This window comes from Astatotilapia calliptera, chromosome 20 (assembly GCF_964374335.1).
Source record: "Astatotilapia calliptera chromosome 20, fAstCal68.1, whole genome shotgun sequence".
Taxonomy (NCBI): Eukaryota; Metazoa; Chordata; class Actinopteri; order Cichliformes; family Cichlidae; genus Astatotilapia; species Astatotilapia calliptera.
Window position 1 is genome coordinate 18,173,061 of NC_137441.1, and position 9,309 is coordinate 18,182,369.

Below are 9,309 nucleotides of genomic sequence, written 5' to 3' on the forward strand. Positions count from 1 at the left end.
TTTTGTTTTGGTTTTTTTTTTTGGTTTGTTTTAATATAATTTTTAATATTCACGTGTTTACATTTTCAGAATTGTAAAACCTTATTGTGGATGTAAGAGCCAAATTATGTGGACAATTTGCATCCAACTCATTGTGTATCATTTTATTTGGTGGTATTTGATGGTTTGGGCCCCAGGAAGACTAGCAACCACTGTTGTGGAAGCTAATGGGGTTCCTTATAAATAAACAAATAAACAAATAAACTCTTGGCTGGAAGCAGTGCTTAAACAGTGGAAAAAACACAAACTTTGTCCAAAAACCTCTCATGTTTAGCTGTTTTCCACTTTTTCTTTGGTCATTTTAGCCATTTTGGCCAGGGTGAAGGGAGCATCTGCCATCAAACAAGAAGACAGCCGCATGTAACTACGACGGTGTTTGCTAGTTCACCTTACAGGCGTTAATTTAATAACGTGTTTAGCCTTATCAATGTAAATTACATACAAACAACATTAAGCTACTCACGCAGAGAAGAACAGCAGCTGCTGCATCATCATCTGTCATCATTTCTGCTACACTGGCAGGGCTAGGGGCCAGGGGCCCGTTCTTCGTACCTCGCTAAGTAGGTTAGCCGGATTAGATTGTTGACGATTTCGCGTGATCCTGGATCAGTCGGTTCCCCGAAGCTCATCCGGGACTTGCTGTCATAGCAACAGAGCCGTAAGCGTAAACCTGCTCGGGAGCAGGTTTACTTTATGTAAACAGGATTAGATCGCGGCCACGCAGGTATGTCCGCGTCATTCATACGAAAGCAACAGTGATATTCCACCACTGTTTCACCATAAATAAATAACATCAATGTAACTAAAGACAATGCAGCACCTGATCCATTTATTGATTTCACACAGGTCATTTCCTAAAAAAAGGAAATGTACTATTAACATTCTATTACATGTATGTGATTATTACAGATTTAATTCATATTTCAGAGTAGCAATTGTAAATTACTTCGTGTAATCAAGATGAGAGACCACGGCTATAAAAGCGAAGGTGGATTTGGGAAGCCTGTCGCAGCCATGTCCTGTCCGTATACGCGAGCCACCCATTGCGGAAGGTGCAAGATTGATAAGGAGAGTCCTCAGAATTCAGCGTATATTGCGGGACAGACAGGATCCTTTAGCTCAGCGCGACAGTGTGCTCATAGAGAGATATCGATTTTCCCGTGAGGGTATTATTTACTTAACCAACTTGTTGACGAGGGGGTGCAGGACCACCACCTGTCTTTTGTTGCTCTGCCCTTTTCTTGGTTGCTGTTATAAACAAACAGATTATTCCAGGGTCTCTTTCCAAGAGACTAAAAGCAATATAAGTGATAAATATTACCATTCTGTAGAATATTCTTATATTTCACTTTTACTTGTTCCCATGTTCTAGTGGGTCCTGTTGTAGCTCTAATGTGACAGAGGATAAAATATAACATATTATAATATAATGTAATATAATATTGGATAATATAGTGTAATATAATAAATCTACCCTACCGCCTACTGGTGTTGGCCAGAGGGGCCGATGGCGCGATATGGCAGCCTGGCTTCTGTCAGTCTGCCCCAGGGCAGCTGTGGCTACAACTGTAGCTGCCTCCCCCAGTGTGTGAATGTGAGAGTGACTGAATAGTGGCATTGTAAAGCGCTTTGGGTGCCTTGAAAAGCGCTATATCAATCCACTCCATTATTATTGTTATTATTAAATTACTTACGAGTTTAATTTGTCAGCAACTTCCTGCCAGCCCTCGCTCCTTGCTTTTGCAGCCTTTGCAGTGTTCCCTTGCGTTCTGATTAAACTCTGAAACTCCTGAAATCCCTCACTCAAGAGTTCTTGCTCTGCTGCCGAAAAATACCGAGCCGAGCGCGCTCCGTCGACATTTTCGCTGACCAATCAGAGGGTTGCCGATCAATGTTTCTACTATCGATGCGTAGCCCCTTTTACGACACCCAGTGATGTCACATTACTGCGTCCAGCTGTAGTAATCGTCAACAGCAGGTGTGTTCGGGGAACCGGATTAGCGAGCTCACGGTTAGCGCGATGATTTGATCTTGGATGTGTCATTTGATCTTGGATGTAGTAAGCGACGTACGAAGAACGGGCCCCAGGACTCTACTCTTCGTGTTTTTGGGGGATGTTGCTAACTCCGGTCCGATAACAGGCAACACACCCGCAGTAGATGCGCTCGGTGTGAGGTCTCGCAGCAAGCTATCAAATACGGCGCATTTTTCGGCTTTTAAAAAAAACGCTTTTATCGGATTTGAGGTGTTACTTCCTTTGACTGTATCACAGTATCAGCTTAAAGCACTTGTTGCAGGCTGCTGAGTTTGCATATTTTGCTGTGAAGTACAGCCAGACTTTGAACGCTTTGCCTTGGGCATTTTTAATCTGTAGCTCTGCTCTAAAAGAACGTACGTACCTGGCCCCGCCTACTATCCTCGGAAACGTAAAATGATTGGCTAGAATCTAAAGTGTATCACAGCTCAGGAAAAAACGCACCGAAATAAAGCACCGAAATGTGCGCTACTTTTTGGTCTGGTTACTACCGTTTATGTTTATGTCAGAACCGGTACCCATCCCTACCAGTCAATGAGTCTGAACTCTGAATCCACCAAACAGAGAGGCTGTGTACTTTTTCCTGCCCAAACAGCCGCACCTGCTGCAGCCCTTACACACTCAGACAAAGAGAGACACAAGCTTTCTGCAGTGTATTTCTGCAGAGGATTCCCCTCGAACAAATGGCAGATACACAAGGGTAAGGCAAAAATGACATGCCTAACAATGTTTACAAATATGGACACGCCCACACAGAAATGCAGTGACACATAACCTACATCCAGAATGCAATGTTTACAAACATGGATGCAAACATAAACACAGACGTACAAACATACACAGACAGGGGCACAAAGAGACACACACAGAGCATGGAGTGTCCTGCGTGTGTCTATGCCAGTCAACCAGTCTGAAAATGCTCAATTTGAATCCACCAATGAAATGCTGCCCCCGAAGAATAAAAATTGGATCTCTCTCTCTCTCTCACACACACACACACACACACACACACACAGCAGATATTCTGAAAATATTCTGTTTTTTTCATTTGAGATTGTTGAGTTTAGACATTTAAAATACATAATTCCACTCTTCCAGTGATTTAAAGAATATGAGCTATTAATATTCATTCAGATGTATTCTAGTTCTAGATTTTCTTTTGCCATTAGACAGTTTTTCTTATGTACATTTTCAAGCTGTTCAGCTAGTTTCCAAGTTCTTCTGTGTGAATTTCAGTTCTGTGCTTTGGCTGTCAGGTGAATGTTTCGCTGTATTTCAGCCCATTGAACATGTTTTTTACCAAAGATATCAGCAATTATCAAAATTCAACTCAAACTATTCAGCTATTAGCATTCACACTGCATTTTCTACAGGAAATGCATTTTATATACCAGTTTCAGTTACTGTTGTTCATATGTTAACAGAATAAGTTCAAATTGTATTAAAAATAATACCATCAATATGTTATGTTTACCCGACTACACCTACTGGACTATAAATATTTTGAGAACCATAAGAGACTCTTACAAAAATTTGAAAGAAAAAAATCTTTAATATAGATGAAGACTCATGTAGAAATATGAATGAGTTTATAAAGTTTGATTTCTGTCATGGTGTGTTGTGACAGGTATAGTCGGACCCAAACATAGGACTCTTATGTGGAATGAAACTTAAATTGGCAGCTTTTATTGCGGAAAAATATTTTCATTAGGGATAAATGTCACACACACACACACACACACCCATTCTCTGCGGCCCATTCTCTCACCCCCGTTCTCTGCGGCCTGCTGGAGCGGGGGGGCTAGGAGGAGGAGTTGGCCATCCGACTGCGTTCTGGAGTGTGGGGCCTCCCTGCTGCTGCGGAGTCGGGGCGGCCTGCCTCTCCCCACCGCAGGGAAAGAGTAACACCACCTGGGTCTGGGTGCAGTTCCCCCCTCCAGGGGCAAGGGTACCTAGACCCGGTTCGTAGAGTACGCTTGGGGAGTGTGATCGTGTGTACAGCGTCTCTTTATGTCTGTCTCCACGTTGGTTGAGTGTGGAGTAAGTGCATATGAGAGCATGAGGGTGGGAATGGATGTTTGTGTCTGTGTGTGCCTGTATGTCTGTGTCTATATGTCAGGTTGGGTATCAGACGCCACCTCTCTGGGGACATCTCAGGCCCTCCAAGGTTTGGAGGCCTATCTCCACCCACCACCACTTCCCCTGCCAGTGGCGGACTCCCTCAGGTGTCGGTGCGTTGGTGGTTCTTTGTGTCTGGGGGTGGGCGTCCGGGTACACACCGGCTCACTCCTTGGCGGCTGCTTATCGGGGCCTGGAGCCTGGGGCTCGCTCGGGCCACTTCGGGGGTGGGGTGCCCCCCGGCCTCTCGGCCTGGGGCTCGGTCACTCAGGCGCAGCTGGCTGCCGGCGGAGCTCACGGGCGCGTCACTGCAACTCCCCCTGGCTTCTGCTCCGCGGCTGCTGAGTGAGCCCTCATCTGGGACTCTCCTCAGCTCTTACTGGGACAGTGGCGCGGCTGCCCCTCTGTTGGTCTTCCTTGGTCTCTTGTGTTCTGGGGGCCTCTGGATGTCTGGAGTTTTGATCTCCTCCATACCTGCTTCATACCCTGGAGGACGGGGCTGTGGCTCCCCACACTCCCTAGCAGATCGTTACATGGAGAAACCTTTGGAATGCAAGCATGCTGATCCACACAGGTATGCACACAGGTTTACACACGGATATTCACAGACGCGGACTACAGCTTTCTTGGCTGCTGCCTCAAAGCACATTCTGCACTGTCTATCTTGCGTGCTGCACAATATCGTTTATTACTTAGTATCTACTGATATCTACTGCTAGCTAGTTTATTGTGATGGTGCCGTTTTTTTTTTTATTATGTTGCTCTTTGTTGTTTGCTTTCTCTTCTGTTTTTTTTCTCCATACAGGTGACCCAGGTGTTTGTTTGTTTTTTTCTTTCTTCCCCCCCTTCTCACCGTCTCTTCTCCCCTTTGGTTTTCTTTCTCTCCCTCTCTTTCTTTCATTCTTTCTCCCTGTCCTATCCCCCAGTCATGTCTGTCCCGTTTGTAGCAACTGTAAATAAAATAAATTCATAATTATAATAAAGGTCAATCAAATGGACCAATATGGCAAGGCCATGATGATCCACTTGGTAAAATAAATCCGCTTGGCATCTTTCTTGGCCTTAAGACAACAATTCTGATGGCTAAAGATCCAAACGGGACATAAAAAAAAAAAAAAAAAAGGGATAAATGTCACAAAAAACAAACCAAAAACTCAAAACTCATATAGAAACTCAACTGGAATCAAGAACTAAGAAACAAGAACTAGGAAAACAAATCAGGAACTATGAACAAAAATTAAGTAAAGAACACGAAGGGGAAAAAAACACCCAGCCCACTGAAAACTAAAGAAACCCCCAAAACATGAACAACAATCATCAAGGAACATACTATTTACAGCGGGGAAAATAAGTATTTGACACATCAGCATTTCTATCAGTAAGGGGATTTCCAAGTGGACTATTGACACAACATTTCCACCAGATGTTGCCATCAAGCCAAATATTGAAGTCATACAATCAAATCAGAACATATAAGTATACAAGTTAAACCATAATAAATAAAGTGAAATGACACAGGGAATAAGTATTGAATACATGGAGATAACAAGGGGCAAAATGACATAGAAAGCCAGGAGATCACCTGAAATCTGTCAGTATTGATAGAGAAATCCTGTCCCCTATCAGTACTAATTGATATCAGCTGCTTTAGTCCTAATTGATGGCCTATAAAGGCTCCTCATTACCCAGAAGGCACACAGGAAAGACTTCATGATGGGTAAAAGCAAAGAACTCTCTCAAGATCTTCGTAATCTTATTGTTGAAAAGCATTTTGATGGGAATGGTTATAGGTGCATTTCCAGAATGCTGAATGTTCCTGTGAGCACTGTGGGGGCCATTATCCGGAAATGGAAAGTGCATCAGTTCACCATAAACCTGCCACGATCAGGTGCTCCACGCAAGATCCCTGTCCGAGGAGTCCAAAGAATAATCAGGAGGGTTCTCCAAGAGCCAAGAACCACTCGGACAGAACTTCAGGAAGACCTTGCATCAGCAGGTACTGTTGTTTCAAAGAAAACTATAAGCAATGCACTGAACCGCCATGGCATCCATGCACGCTCACCACGCAAGACTCCATTGCTGAACAAAAGGCATGTCAAGGCTCGGTTAAAATTTGCGCAACAGCATTTGGAGAAGCCTGTGGATTATTGGACGACTATAGTATGGTCAGATGAAAGCAAAATTGAACTTTTTGGCAGTCATTCTACACACCATGTTTGGAGAAGAAATGGCACTGCTCACCACCCCAAGAACACCATACCAACAGTCAAGTTTGGGGGTGGAAGCATCATGGTTTGGGGCTGCTTTTCAGCAAGGGGTACTGGCAGACTTCATATTATTGAAGGCAGGATGAATGGAGAGATGTACCGGGACATTCTGGATAAAAATCTGCTGCCATCTACCAGGAAGCTAAAAATGAAAAGAGGGTGGACATTTCAGCAAGACAATGATCCCAAACACAAGGCCAAGGAAACAATGAAGTGGTTTCAAAGAAAGAAAATCAAGTTGCTTGAATGGCCCAGTCAATCACCTGACCTAAATCCCATAGAAAATCTATGGAGAGAACTGAAGATTAAAGTTCATAAAAGAGGCCCAAGGAACCTTCAAGATTTAAAGACCGTTTGTGTGGAAGAATGGGCCAGAATCACTCCTGAGCAATGCAGACGACTGGTCTATCCATACAAGAGGCGTCTAGAAGCTGTAATCACCAACAAAGGCTTTTCTACAAAGTATTTGTCACGGTCTGGCTGGCAGACCGTGGGGATGTGGGGAAAGGAGGACCCAAAACGCAGACTCTGCGATGCAAACAGTGCTCTTTATTTACAGTGGAAAGCTGTAAACACAATAATTCCCCGTTGCTCCCTCGAACCCCGTGCGCGTGCTTCCCTCCGATATCTGTGCTCGTGCTCCCCGCTGTTGTGTTTCCGCACCCCCGTGCGTGCTGCCTCTCCGGACCACTCCTCCTCCTGTAGGGAAACCAGAGACGCAGCCGTCAACACTAACCAGCACATATACGCACAGCACAGACCTACGCTAACACACACTGACTTGGTACGATAACTCAATGATCCCGCGTCGGTGGGAGCTCCAAGACTCTCCTAAGTAGCTCCCCCGACGAGCCCTGATCAGCGGCAGGTGTGTGGCTTCGGGTGTGGCCAGTCCCTCCGCAGGGCCACACCCCTCAGGCCTGCAGGTGGCCGAGCTCCATCCTCCAGGCACACCCGCAGACATACACACCCATACCTCGCCTAAACATATGAGTGGGACACAGACTAACACAGCACAGAGAAACACACATATGTACACGCACAGAGAAGGAGAAACGACACCAAAAATACATAATAATAATACGCAGGTCCATGACTGCCCAGGGATCCTGGGTCGCCCAGTCCCAGGACCCTGACAGTATTGAATAAAGTGTGTTCAATACTTATTCCCTGTGTCATTTCACTTTATTTATTATGGTTTAACTTGTATACTTATATGTTCTGGTTTGATTGTATGACTTCAATATTTGGCTTGATGGCAACATCTGGTGGAAATGTTGTGTCAATAGTCCACTTGGAAATCCCCTTACTGATAAAAATGCTGATGTGTCAAATACTTATTTTCCCCGCTGTACATATTTACAGTTACTGGAACACCAATACTGGGCCGCAGACTCAGTACGGTGACAATTTCAGTTTCAATGTCAGTCAGTGTCTTTTGGTCTGCAACAACAGCAGAACAGACTTTTAAGTCTTTTGAAGAAGCCCTTCTTCTTCTTCTTCTTCTTCTTGATCTGAAGGTCTTTGGACTTCATACTGGATTCAGGTTCAGGAAAAGGTTCTTCACAGGGAACATCAGGAACTGGCCCAATTTCCGAACGAGATCCTTTGATCTTATGATCTTCGCCTTCAATACTGGATTTGGACTCAGCATAGGGTTCCTCACAGGGAATGTCAGCCACTGGCACACTTTCTGAAAGAGCTCCTTCGGCTGGTGGAACATTTGCCATTGAAAGACCGTCAGAGGAGCGTTCTTCATTTGTGCTCTGTAGAAAAACATTATAAGAGTTATCTTTTAAACATATTCAAAGCATCATTTAAATATTGAAACACTGTAGCTGGACTGTTAACCCTATAACCGCCTTTGTATCATACATGAGTTTCTGGGAGCTCTATCTCATCAACATGATCAATACTTTCCATAATTTCTAAATGTTATGGACAAAACTCTTCTTTTTTTGTCTAAAATTAACATTGTTGTTAACAAAAAGTTGCCAAAACACCCAATGTATCAAATGCGATACAAAAAAATATAATAAATACATAATAAAAGTATATCATACACAACATGACGTTTGTTGTCGTGTTGTTTTGTTGTCAAAAAACAAATTTGTGGATTTTGTTTAAAGGGTTAATAAACATCTCAGTTCCAAAAAAATCTGAATTTTCTGGCTATTTTTTGATGGGTTGGGTCTTACAGGGTTAATAACTGTATATTACACGTGACTCACTGAAATTTAGGAGGTATGGCCTCTGGGAACTGAAGAAGCATTCTGGCTTGAAATTCAACGTCCCTCATTTTATTGATATCGTTCACTGCCCATACCTGAAACGGAAAGCACATTTATAGTGCACTTATGTTTAAAGGTTATGTGAACATAATGAAAAAAAAAAGTCCAAATTACTACAAGTCTTGTGAGTTTTCTAGTCTTACCAGCCTTAGAAGAGGTTTGGCTTCCTCTTCTTCAAAATCCTCTAATTCAAACTCCCATAGCCTTCAAAAGAAAGCAAAACAGAGGTTTTCTCTCAGCATTTACATGTCATCACAAACAGACGTTCAGGTGTGACAGCAACGCACTGCTCTCTGAGTGTCTCCCTGTTTTTCTCCACCAAAAGATCTCTCAGATCTTCAGCAGTGAGGTTAGGTGGAATTCGATCTTCCTGCTGAAGTCTGAGAAACTCCGTCATAATCGCAATCTAAAAATAAAAGGAGACATCTAATCACCACCACTCTCAGGTCCTCAGAAATTACCTGATATTTTCTGTCAGCTTTGGTTTGCATGAGTCCTGTAGCCTGGAAGATGCCAGCAGATCTTTGAAGCTGTTTCATAAATCGGTGTGTTGAACAAC

At 43.6% G+C, this 9,309-nt stretch overlaps 1 long non-coding RNA gene across 1 annotated transcript; it reads right to left on the reverse strand.

Annotated features, from left to right (window-relative positions):
- Positions 1-6,988: 6,988 nt before the first annotated feature.
- On the reverse strand, positions 6,989-7,365 carry LOC145422776 (uncharacterized). Its single transcript, XR_013904039.1, has 2 exons — positions 7,241-7,365; positions 6,989-7,158 (listed from the first exon to the last, which is right to left on the reverse strand). It is a non-coding gene; the product is annotated as an uncharacterized LOC145422776 (long non-coding RNA).
- Between the last annotated feature and the right edge of the window lie 1,944 nt (positions 7,366-9,309).